Here is a 13,192-nt window from a genome sequence, read left to right on the forward strand (position 1 = left end):
TTCTCCACCTCTCATACTGCCAGTTCTCTCTTTCTCTGTGGTTGGTGGCTACTTTCCTGAGCTTCCAAAGCCACGTGGTTCCTGCCTATTGTTGTCAGACTTGAATTGGAAAAGGAACCATATTAACAAGCCTTTACCACTCACACACGGCGGAAGTTTATACTTTAATTCAGTGAGCTAAGAAAAGCGTGTTGTGGGTCCCCTACGAGCCATGGTGCTTGCTTCATCATGATTTGGCACCAGTCATTAGCCGCAGCTCTGCTAATGAGCCACTGAGGTCAGTTTCAATATTTACTCAAAAACATAACCATGCAGCCCACCCCTCAACTGTGTATTTATCTTGCTTTTCTGCTGTTCGTGTGATTAGCTGGGAGGAGCTCACGGCGACATCCTCCCTATAAAAGTGTAGATGGATCACTCTCTAACTCTTTCTTGCTTCACATACAAATGGCTTGAAAGATGCAGGGAAGATGCAGGTCTAATAGACAGAATAGAAGGTCTGTGCCAGGTGGGTTTCTCTGCATTGGTGTCCCATCACAGGTCCGCAAGTGTAATGTGTGAACTTTGACTCCTGGCATTTCACAAGCAGGCGGCCAGGAAACGGTTTCAGCCTATCAACCACTGAGGAGACGCAGCCTCTGAATGAGGAATGAGGAAGCAATGAATACATCCAGCCTATCACAGGAATAGCCCTGAGTGTTCCGAATTATAAATTCTCCATGTCACTGTATGTCGTTGAGCCCAAGTAGCTCGCCGTGATCGTATAGTGGTTAGTACTCTGCGTTGTGGCCGCAGCAACCTTGGTTTGAATCCGAGTCACGGCATTGTGGTTGGCAATGTCACGGCAGTTGGGTGTTAATTTTACAGAATTAGCCAATGTGCCAGTTGTTTTTGTAAAATGTCTATTAAAAACAGATCCTTTCAAATATTTAAACCATCTAACAACAAATGATTTAAACTCGCATGATTATAAGCTGTAGCTATAATGTATTTACTTACATAAATTATCGTTCTTGAACCTATTGGGGGTGGAGGGGGAGCGGAGCTCACCCCCCAGGTGCAGTTGAGTGACCTGTGTTGTGGCTCTCTAGAGGGAAGGCACAAATTTTGCTGTCACCCAGCCCAATCCAGACGTGTATTGGGGCCAGGTTTCAGGCAAATAGAGCAGTAAGTGCAGAGAAATGTTCACTCTCTAAAAGTGGCATTTCTAAAATAGTAAAGTTAAATCCAACCTCACCAGTAAGTAGGATTTTCAATAAATAAATAAAGCTACTCCTCTCCGATATGGAATTATCAAATAAAAAGTATAGGGGAATACACAGAGCTAACCTATGAGAGGGGTAGACCTCACAGTAGTGAAAAATGAAATAGACTGTTTGGTACTTACAGGACACGCGAACCACCAAAGTACATATCTTATTTTTTACTTACATAGCATCATGCACCTAGGACTACCTAGGGCCTACCTTAGGTGTAAATTATATGTAATAAAAGTGGAGTTTAAGGCTTGGCAAGTAGGCTGGGACTCCCCTGCGAGACCCCTGAGTCTATGCCCAGAACCATAACTCTGCCAGTCGAGTACTTACCTAAAAGCCGATAACTCACTTTTCTTCCATAGGCTAACATTGAGTGGTTTCACTTGGAAATTCTTCTAAGTGGTGTGGAGTTTTGGAACTTTAAAATATTCATCTAAAATCAGCCGAACAACGAATTCTGATTTACTCACCTGTTATCAGGAGAGACCTCAGTGCTGCATCTTGGAGCTCGGTACTGACCCTGAAAAGTAATTTTAACCGTACTTACCAGTAACTCGAATTTCCTTCCATGGGATATCATTGCCTGCTTTTTGCTGAAAATTTTCTAAGTGTCGATTTTTGAAACTTACAAATATTCTTTAAAAATCGTACCAACTGTGAAAACGTAATTGTTTACCTGTTTTAGATAGATGTCCCAGTACTGAGCCTAGGAGCCCAGCACTGGATTACAAAAGTAACGAGAACGTACTTTACCCGTAACTTGAATTTTCTTCCATAGGAAACCATTGACTGTTTTTCTGTGAAATTTCTTCTAAGTGTCGATTTTGCAAACATGTAAATATTCCTTAAAAATCGCCTGTATAACTTAAACGTAGTTTCTCAACTGCTTACAGGTGGTACAGTAGTGCTGGATCTAGGATCCAACACTGACCTAGAAAACGTAACCATAACCCCACTTACCTGCTAAGTGAATTTCCTTCCATAGGATAACATTGTTAATTTGATCAGCAAAAGTTTCTAAGTGTCAACTTTTAAAATAGCAAAATATTGCTTAAATATCACAACAGTAACTAAAACGAATTTACTCACTTGTTTCCAAGAACTGTCCCAGGACTGAATCTAGGATCCAGTCCTGGATTTAGAAAAGTAATCCTGAAAGTAATTAATTGCATATAACTTAAAATTCCCATTGAGCTCCATGTATTATTGTGATTCAAATTGTGTTGCCTATTGCAATAAACTGTAACTATGACCTGCAAAAGTCAATTGCCTATTGCAAAGTATTTAACTAAAGCATCTCATTCTGAGAAAGTATATTTTGATACCTATTGTTGGTTCTAAAATAAAACAACAATATCTTTTGTATTCAAACCAATGGCCTAGAGTTCAGTTCTTGAGTGTGTGAGACCATTTGCTGACTGAGTGTGTACAACAAATGTTTTACACTGTACTCTGATACTGCCTTACTGCTCGGCAAGCTACCACTTTAGAGAGTAAGGTTATATCTAACTTTAGCCTCTGCCAAACCTCTGGGGACTGGGGACTCTGTGCACACTGTACCTATTTGGGAACAGTATATACAGAGCCACTTTCTCACAGTAGTGATAAAGTGATTAGAGTCCTAAGGCCAACATAAAGATACAGCAAAACGTGAGGTGAAAAGCAAAAAGGTTGCTGGTAGGCCACCTTAAGGATGCCAGGTCTAACAAACACTGAACTAAGGATAACATGAGTAAAACATCAGGTTTCTCTACTGCATTTGGTGAGACAAGTGGGCCTTCTTTTATCTTCCATTCAAGCAATCTTTGACAGACCCCTTTATTATAGAGCTTTTCAAGGATTAAAGATAAGGCACTTACAAAGGAGTCCCAAATACTCAGAGATGGTTGACATCTGTAATATGGGTCGTAGACTAAAAGCAGCGCAAAAACAGAGTGCAACAGGGTCCAAAAAACTTGAGTGCCACAAGAGAGTTTGAATGCAAGCGTATCCTTTTACAGATCCAGAGATATACTCATGCAATTTTTGTTTTTAGGACAGAACGTGCATGATGAAAAAAACATTGTTTTTAAAAAGCGCATTGCAGAATATCAGTACTTTGATGTGGGAAAACTTCAAAAGATTCAAACAAAATATTTGTAGGCAGCTTACAACAAGTTGTTGTGGCCGAGTGGTTAAGGCGATGGACTAGAAATCCATTGGGGTATCCCCGCGCAGGTTCGAATCCTGCCAACAACGAGAATCTTTTTATTATCGGCTACAATTTCAGAAGTTAACCTTTAGTATTTCTTCCATTTCAGTTTTATAAATAGGTGGCTTATTTTTGTGTCACTATTGCCTCTCCACATATTTGTTATCGCTACCTCTTTCATGTCTTTGCTACACCTCATTCCTACTTTAGCACTGGTGTAAACGCTTCAAATTATTATACGGTTGCTCTCTCATTCATACCTGCGCATGCACTTGAAAGTTACTTTACCAATAAAAGACGCAAAGAGAGAAATAGAACAATAGTGCTGGCTGGATTGGCAAACACACTTCATAAAACTGCATTTTCTTTTTTATTCTCCCCCGTGTTACATGCTTAACCTCCCCATGTGTAATTTCTCTTAACCTGCTGTCCCAGGAAGAGAATTTCATATACAGGCTCTTTCTGTGTTTTTTTCCCTAGTCTGTCTTTCCCATTTCTTAGCTGTGTAACTGTTCCTTTACGCGCTCTATTTAAACGCCATCAATCTCATTTGAGCTCCTTGCTCCCGCTTCTGTTTTCTCCACCTCTCATACTGCCAGTTCTCTCTTTCTCTGTGGTTGGTGGCTACTTTCCTGAGCTTCCAAAGCCACGTGGTTCCTGCCTCTTGTTGTCAGACTTGAATTGGAAAAGGAACCATATTAACAAGCCTTTACCACTCACACACGGCGGAAGTTTATACTTTAATTCAGTGAGCTAAGAAAAGCGTGTTGTGGGTCCCCTACGAGCCATGGTGCTTGCTTCATCATGATTTGGCACCAGTCATTAGCCGCAGCTCTGCTAATGAGCCACTGAGGTCAGTTTCAATATTTACTCAAAAACATAACCATGCAGCCCACCCCTCAACTGTGTATTTATCTTGCTTTTCTGCTGTTCGTGTGATTAGCTGGGAGGAGCTCACGGCGACATCCTCCCTATAAAAGTGTAGATGGATCACTCTCTAACTCTTTCTTGCTTCACATACAAATGGCTTGAAAGGTGCAGGGAAGATGCAGGTCTAATAGACAGAATAGAAGGTCTGTGCCAGGTGGGTTTCTCTGCATTGGTGTCCCATCACAGGTCCGCAAGTGTAATGTGTGATCTTTGACTCCTGGCATTTCACAAGCAGGCGGCCAGGAAACGGTTTCAGCCTATCAACCACTGAGGAGACGCAGCCTCTGAATGAGGAATGAGGAAGCAATGAATACATCCAGCCTATCACAAGAACAGCCCTGAGTGTTCCGAATTATAAATTCTCCATGTCACTGTATGTCGTTGAGCCCAAGTAGCTTGCCATGATCGTATAGTGGTTAGTACTCTGCGTTGTGGCCGCAGCAACCTCGGTTCGAATCCGAGTCACGGCATTGTGGTTGGCAATGTCACGGCAGTTGGGTGTTAATTTTACAGAATTAGCAAATGTACCAGTGTTTTTTGTAAAATGTCTATTAAAAACAGATCCTTTCAAATATTTAAACCATCTAACAACAAATGATTTAAACTCGCATGATTATAAGCTGTAACTATAATGTATTTACTTACATAAATTATCGTTCTTGAACCTATTGGGGGTGGAGGGGGAGCGGAGCTCACCCCCCAGGTGCAGTTGAGTGACCTGTGTTGTGGCTCTCTAGAGGGAAGGCACAAATTTTGCTGTCACCCAGCCCAATCCAGACGTGTATTGGGGCCAGGTTTCAGGCAAATAGAGCAGTAAGTGCAGAGAAATGTTCACTCTCTAAAAGTGGCATTTCTAAAATAGTAAAGTTAAATCCAACCTCACCAGTAAGTAGGATTTTCAATAAATAAATAAAGCTACTCCTCTCCGATATGGAATTACCAAATAAAAAGTATAGGGGAATACACAGAGCTAACCTATGAGAGGGGTAGACCTCACAGTAGTGAAAAATGAAATAGACTGTTTGGTACTTACAGGACACGCGAACCACCAAAGTACATATCTTATTTTTTACTTACATAGCATCATGCACCTAGGACTACCTAGGGCCTACCTTAGGTGTAAATTATATGTAATAAAAGGGGAGTTTAAGGCTTGGCAAGTAGGCTGGGACTCCCCTGGGAGACCCCTGAGTCTATGCCCAGAACCATAACTCTGCCAGTCGAGTACTTACCTAAAAGCCGATAACTCACTTTTCTTCCATAGGCTAAAATTTCGTTGTTTCACTTGGAAATTCTTCTAAGTGGTGTGGAGTTTTGGAACTTTAAAATATTCATCTAAAATCAGCCGAACAACGAATTCTGATTTACTCACCTGTTATCAGGAGAGACCTCAGTGCTGCATCTTGGAGCTCAGTACTGACCCTGAAAAGTAATTTTAACCGTACTTACCAGTAACTCGAATTTCCTTCCAGGGGATATCATTGCCTGCTTTTTGCTGAAAATTTTCTAAGTGTCGATTTTTGAAACTTACAAATATTCTTTAAAAATCGTACCATCTGTGAAAACTTAATTGTTTACCTGTTTTAGATAGATGTCCCAGTACTGAGCCCAGGAGCCCAGCACTGGATTACAAAAGTAACGAGAACGTACTTTACCCGTAACTTGAATTTTCTTTCATAGGAAACCATTGACTGTTTTTCTGTGAAATTTCTTCTAAGTGTCGATTTTGCAAACATGTAAATATTCCTTAAAAATCGCCTGTATAACTTAAACGCAGTTTCTCACCTGCTTACAGGTGGTACAGTAGTGCTGGATCTAGGATCCAACACTGACCTAGAAAAAGGAACCATAACCCCACTTACCTGCTAAGTGAATTTCCTTCCATAGGATAACATTGGTAATTTGATCAGCAAAAGTTTCTAAGTGTCAACTTGTAAAATAGCAAAATATTGCTTAAAAATCACAACAGTAACTAAAACGAATTTACTCACTTGTTTCCAAGAACTGTCCCAGGACTGAATCTAGGATCCAGTCCTGGATTTAGAAAAGTAATCCTGAAAGTAATTAATTGCATATAACTTAAAATTCCCATTGAGCTCAATGTATTATTGTGATTCAAATTGTGTTGCCTATTGCAATAAACTGTAACTATGACCTGCAAAAGTCAATTGCCTATTGCAAAGTATTTAACTAAAGCATCTCATTCTGAGAAAGTATATTTTGATACCTATTGTTGGTTCTAAAATAAAACAACAATATCTTTTGTATGCAAACCAATGGCCTAGAGTTCAGTTCTTGAGTGTGTGAGACCATTTGCTGACTGAGTGTGTACAACAAATGTTTTACACTGTACTCTGATACTGCCTTACTGCTCGGCAAGCTACCACTTTAGAGAGTAAGGTTATATCTAACTTTAGCCTCTGCCAAACCTCTGGGGACTGGGGACTCTGTGCACACTGTACCTATTTGGGAACAGTATATACAGAGCCACTTTCTCACAGTAGTGATAAAGTGATTAGAGTCCAAAGGCCAACATAAAGATACAGCAAAACGTGAGGTGAAAAGCAAAAAGGTTGCTGGTAGGCCACCTTAAGGATGCCAGGTCTAACAAACACTGAACTAAGGATAACATGAGTAAAACATCAGGTTTCTCTACTGCATTTGGTGAGACAAGTGGGCCTTCTTTTATCTTCCATTCAAGCAATCTTTGACAGACCCCTTTATTATAGAGCTTTTCAAGGATTAAAGATAAGGCACTTACAAAGGAGTCCCAAATACTCAGAGATGGTTGACATCTGTAATATGGGCCGTAGACTAAAAGCAGCGCAAAAACAGAGTGCAACAGGGTCCAAAAAACTTGAGTGCCACAAGAGAGTTTGAATGCAAGCGTATCCTTTTACAGATCCAGAGATATACTCATGCAATTTTTGTTTTTAGGACAGAACGTGCATGATGAAAAAAACATTGTTTTTAAAAAGCGCATTGCAGAATATCAGTACTTTGATGTGGGAAAACTTCAAAAGATTCAAACAAAATATTTGTAGGCAGCTTACAGCAAGTTGTTGTGGCCGAGTGGTTAAGGCGATGGACTAGAAATCCATTGGGGTATCCCCGCGCAGGTTCGAATCCTGCCAACAACGAGAATCTTTTTATTATCGGCTACAATTTCAGAAGTTAACCTTTAGTATTTCTTCCATTTCAGTTTTATAAATAGGTGGCTTATTTTTGTGTCACTATTGCCTCTCCACATATTTGTTATCGCTACCTCTTTCATGTCTTTGCTACACCTCATTCCTACTTTAGCACTGGTGTAAACGCTTCAAATTATTATACGGTTGCTCTCTCATTCATACCTGCGCATGCACTTGAAAGTTACTTTACCAATAAAAGACGCAAAGAGAGAAATAGAACAAAAGTGCTGGCTGGATTGGCAAACACACTTCATAAAACTGCATTTTCTTTTTTATTCTCCCCCGTGTTACATGCTTAACCTCCCCATGTGTAATTTCTCTTAACCTGCTGTCCCAGGAAGAGAATTTCATCTACAGGCTCTTTCTGTGTTTTTTTCCCTAGTCTGTCTTTCCCATTTCTTAGCTGTGTAACTGTTCCTTTACGCGTTCTATTTAAACGCCATCAATCTCATTTGAGCTCCTTGCTCCCGCTTCTCTTTTCTCCACCTCTCATACTGCCAGTTCTCTCTTTCTCTGTGGTTGGTGGCTACTTTCCTGAGCTTCCGAAGCCACGTGGGTCCTGCCTCTTGTTGTCAGACTTGAATTGGAAAAGGAACCATATTAACAAGCCTTTACCACTCACACACGGCGGAAGTTTATACTTTAATTCAGTGAGCTAAGAAAAGCGTGTTGTGGGTCCCCTACGAGCCATGGTGCTTGCTTCATCATGATTTGGCACCAGTCATTAGCCGCAGCTCTGCTAATGAGCCACTGAGGTCAGTTTCAATATTTACTCAAAAACATAACCATGCAGCCCACCCCTCAACTGTGTATTTATCTTGCTTTTCTGCTGTTCGTGTGATTAGCTGGGAGGAGCTCACGGCGACATCCTCCCTATAAAAGTGTAGATGGATCACTCTCTAACTCTTTCTTGCTTCACATACAAATGGCTTGAAAGATGCAGGGAAGATGCAGGTCTAATAGACAGAATAGAAGGTCTGTGCCAGGTGGGTTTCTCTGCATTGGTGTCCCATCACAGGTCCGCAAGTGTAATGTGTGAACTTTGACTCCTGGCATTTCACAAGCAGGCGGCCAGGAAACGGTTTCAGCCTATCAACCACTGAGGAGACGCAGCCTCTGAATGAGGAATGAGGAAGCAATGAATACATCCAGCCTATCACAGGAATAGCCCTGAGTGTTCCGAATTATAAATTCTCCATGTCACTGTATGTCGTTGAGCCCAAGTAGCTCGCCGTGATCGTATAGTGGTTAGTACTCTGCGTTGTGGCCGCAGCAACCTTGGTTTGAATCCGAGTCACGGCATTGTGGTTGGCAATGTCACGGCAGTTGGGTGTTAATTTTACAGAATTAGCCAATGTGCCAGTGGTTTTTGTAAAATGTCTATTAAAAACAGATCCTTTCAAATATTTAAACCATCTAACAACAAATGATTTAAACTCGCATGATTATAAGCTGTAGCTATAATGTATTTACTTACATAAATTATCGTTCTTGAACCTATTGGGGGTGGAGGGGGAGCGGAGCTCACCCCCCAGGTGCAGTTGAGTGACCTGTGTTGTGGCTCTCTAGAGGGAAGGCACAAATTTTGCTGTCACCCAGCCCAATCCAGACGTGTATTGGGGCCAGGTTTCAGGCAAATAGAGCAGTAAGTGCAGAGAAATGTTCACTCTCTAAAAGTGGCATTTCTAAAATAGTAAAGTTAAATCCAACCTCACCAGTAAGTAGGATTTTCAATAAATAAATAAAGCTACTCCTCTCCGATATGGAATTACCAAATAAAAAGTATAGGGGAATACACAGAGCTAACCTATGAGAGGGGTAGACCTCACAGTAGTGAAAAATGAAATAGACTGTTTGGTACTTACAGGACACGCGAACCACCAAAGTACATATCTTATTTTTTACTTACATAGCATCATGCACCTAGGACTACCTAGGGCCTACCTTAGGTGTAAATTATATGTAATAAAAGGGGAGTTTAAGGCTTGGCAAGTAGGCTGGGACTCCCCTGCGAGACCCCTGAGTCTATGCCCAGAACCATAACTCTGCCAGTCGAGTACTTACCTAAAAGCCGATAACTCACTTTTCTTCCATAGGCTAACATTGAGTGGTTTCACTTGGAAATTCTTCTAAGTGGTGTGGAGTTTTGGAACTTTAAAATATTCATCTAAAATCAGCCGAACAACGAATTCTGATTTACTCACCTGTTATCAGGAGAGACCTCAGTGCTGCATCTTGGAGCTCGGTACTGACCCTGAAAAGTAATTTTAACCGTACTTACCAGTAACTCGAATTTCCTTCCATGGGATATCATTGCCTGCTTTTTGCTGAAAATTTTCTAAGTGTCGATTTTTGAAACTTACAAATATTCTTTAAAAATCGTACCAACTGTGAAAACGTAATTGTTTACCTGTTTTAGATAGATGTCCCAGTACTGAGCCTAGGAGCCCAGCACTGGATTACAAAAGTAACGAGAACGTACTTTACCCGTAACTTGAATTTTCTTCCATAGGAAACCATTGACTGTTTTTCTGTGAAATTTCTTCTAAGTGTCGATTTTGCAAACATGTAAATATTCCTTAAAAATCCCCTGTATAACTTAAACGCAGTTTCTCAACTGCTTACAGGTGGTACAGTAGTGCTGGATCTAGGATCCAACACTGACCTAGAAAACGTAACCATAACCCCACTTACCTGCTAAGTGAATTTCCTTCCATAGGATAACATTGGTAATTTGATCAGCAAAAGTTTCAAAGTGTCAACTTTTAAAATAGCAAAATATTGCTTAAAAATCACAACAGTAACTAAAACGAATTTACTCACTTGTTTCCAAGAACTGTCCCAGGACTGAATCTAGGATCCAGTCCTGGATTTAGAAAAGTAATCCTGAAAGTAATTAATTGCATATAACTTAAAATTCCCATTGAGCTCCATGTATTATTGTGATTCAAATTGTGTTGCCTATTGCAATAAACTGTAACTATGACCTGCAAAAGTCAATTGCCTATTGCAAATTATTTAACTAAAGCATCTCATTCTGAGAAAGTATATTTTGATACCTATTGTTGGTTCTAAAATAAAACAACAATATCTTTTGTATTCAAACCAATGGCCTAGAGTTCAGTTCTTGAGTGTGTGAGACCATTTGCTGACTGAGTGTGTACAACAAATGTTTTACACTGTACTCTGATACTGCCTTACTGCTCGGCAAGCTACCACTTTAGAGAGTAAGGTTATATCTAACTTTAGCCTCTGCCAAACCTCTGGGGACTGGGGACTCTGTGCACACTGTACCTATTTGGGAACAGTATATACAGAGCCACTTTCTCACAGTAGTGATAAAGTGATTAGAGTCCTAAGGCCAACATAAAGATACAGCAAAACGTGAGGTGAAAAGCAAAAAGGTTGCTGGTAGGCCACCTTAAGGATGCCAGGTCTAACAAACACTGAACTAAGGATAACATGAGTAAAACATCAGGTTTCTCTACTGCATTTGGTGAGACAAGTGGGCCTTCTTTTATCTTCCATTCAAGCAATCTTTGACAGACCCCTTTATTATAGAGCTTTTCAAGGATTAAAGATAAGGCACTTACAAAGGAGTCCCAAATAATCAGAGATGGTTGACTTCTGTAATATGGGTCGTAGACTAAAAGCAGCACAAAAACAGAGTGCAACAGGGTCCAAAAAACTTGAGTGCCACAAGAGAGTTTGAATGCAAGCGTATCCTTTTACAGATCCAGAGATATACTCATGCAATTTTTATTTTTAGGACAGAACGTGCATGATGAAAAAAACATTGTTTTTAAAAAGCGCATTGCAGAATATCAGTACTTTGATGTGGGAAAACTTCAAAACTTTCAAACAAAATATTTGTAGGCAGCTTACAGCAAGTTGTTTTGGCCGAGTGGTTAAGGCGATGGACTAGAAATCCATTGGGGTATCCCCGCGCAGGTTCGAATCCTGCCAACAACGAGAATCTTTTTATTATCGGCTACAATTTCAGAAGTTAACCTTTAGTATTTCTTCCATTTCAGTTTTATAAATAGGTGGCTTATTTTTGTGTCACTATTGCCTCTCCACATATTTGTTATCGCTACCTCTTTCATGTCTTTGCTACACCTCATTCCTACTTTAGCACTGGTGTAAACGCTTCAAATTATTATACCGTTGCTCTCTCATTCATACCTGCGCATGCACTTGAAAGTTACTTTACCAATAAAAGACGCAAAGAGAGAAATAGAACAAAAGTGCTGGCTGGATTGGCAAACACACTTCATAAAACTGCATTTTCTTTTTTATTCTCCCCCGTGTTACATGCTTAACCTCCCCATGTGTAATTTCTCTTAACCTGCTGTCCCAGGAAGAGAATTTCATGTACAGGCTCTTTCTGTGTTTTTTTCCCTAGTCTGTCTTTCCCATTTCTTAGCTGTGTAACTGTTCCTTTACGCACTCTATTTAAACGCCATCAATCTCATTTGAGCTCCTTGCTCCCGCTTCTGTTTTCTCCACCTCTCATACTGCCAGTTCTCTCTTTCTCTGTGGTTGGTGGCTACTTTCCTGAGCTTCCGAAGCCACGTGGTTCCTGCCTCTTGTTGTCAGACTTGAATTGGAAAAGGAACCATATTAACAAGCCTTTACCACTCACACACGGCGGAAGTTTATACTTTAATTCAGTGAGCTAAGAAAAGCGTGTTGTGGGTCCCCTACGAGCCATTGTGCTTGCTTCATCATCATTTGGCACCAGTCATTAGCCGCAGCTCTGCTAATGAGCCACTGAGGTCAGTTTCAATATTTACTCAAAAACATAACCATGCAGCCCACCCCTCAACTGTGTATTTATCTTGCTTTTCTGCTGTTCGTGTGATTAGCTGGGAGGAGCTCACGGCGACATCCTCCCTATAAAAGTGTAGATGGATCACTCTCTAACTCTTTCTTGCTTCACATACAAATGGCTTGAAAGGTGCAGGGAAGATGCAGGTCTAATAGACAGAATAGAAGGCCTGTGCCAGGTGGGTTTCTCTGCATTGGTGTCCCATCACAGGTCCGCAAGTGTAATGTGTGATCTTTGACTCCTGGCATTTCACAAGCAGGCGTCCAGGAAAAGGTTTCAGCCTATCAACCACTGAGGAGACGCAGCCTCTGAATGAGGAATGAGGAAGCAATGAATACATCCAGCCTATCACAGGAACAGCCCTGAGTGTTCCGAATTATAAATTCTCCATGTCATTGTATGTCGTTGAGCCCAAGTAGCTTGCCGTGATCGTATAGTGGTTAGTACTCTGCGTTGTGGCCGCAGCAACCTCGGTTCGAATCCGAGTCACGGCATTGTGGTTGGCAATGTCACGGCAGTTGGGTGTTAATTTTACAGAATTAGCAAATGTACCAGTGGTTTTTGTAAAATGTCTATTAAAAACAGATCCATTCAAATATTTAAACCATCTAACAACAAATGATTTAAACTCGCATGATTTTAAGCTGTAGCTATAATGTATTTACTTACATAAATTATCGTTCTTGAACCTATTGGGGGTGGAGGGGGAGCGGAGCTCACCCCCCAGGTGCAGTTGAGTGACCTGTGTTGTGGCTCTCTAGAGGGAAGGCACAAATTTTGCTGTCACCCAGCC

At 40.8% G+C, this 13,192-nt stretch overlaps 5 non-coding genes across 5 annotated transcripts; all 5 read left to right on the forward strand.

Moving 5' to 3' along the window:
- Positions 1-3,412: 3,412 nt before the first annotated feature.
- Positions 3,413-3,494, forward strand: TRNAS-AGA (transfer RNA serine (anticodon AGA)). Its single transcript has one exon. It is a non-coding gene; the product is annotated as a tRNA-Ser (tRNA).
- Positions 3,495-4,775: 1,281 nt separating this feature from the next.
- On the forward strand, positions 4,776-4,847 carry TRNAH-GUG (transfer RNA histidin (anticodon GUG)). The gene has a single exon. It is a non-coding gene; the product is annotated as a tRNA-His (tRNA).
- Positions 4,848-7,435: 2,588 nt separating this feature from the next.
- Positions 7,436-7,517, forward strand: TRNAS-AGA (transfer RNA serine (anticodon AGA)). The gene has a single exon. It is a non-coding gene; the product is annotated as a tRNA-Ser (tRNA).
- Positions 7,518-11,458: 3,941 nt separating this feature from the next.
- TRNAS-AGA (transfer RNA serine (anticodon AGA)) lies at positions 11,459-11,540 on the forward strand. The gene has a single exon. It is a non-coding gene; the product is annotated as a tRNA-Ser (tRNA).
- Positions 11,541-12,821: 1,281 nt separating this feature from the next.
- Positions 12,822-12,893, forward strand: TRNAH-GUG (transfer RNA histidin (anticodon GUG)). The gene has a single exon. It is a non-coding gene; the product is annotated as a tRNA-His (tRNA).
- The last annotated feature ends 299 nt before the right edge of the window (positions 12,894-13,192 follow it).

The sequence above is a fragment of the Triturus cristatus genome, chromosome 12 (genome assembly GCF_964204655.1).
Source record: "Triturus cristatus chromosome 12, aTriCri1.1, whole genome shotgun sequence".
Lineage (NCBI taxonomy): Eukaryota > Metazoa > Chordata > Amphibia > Caudata > Salamandridae > Triturus > Triturus cristatus.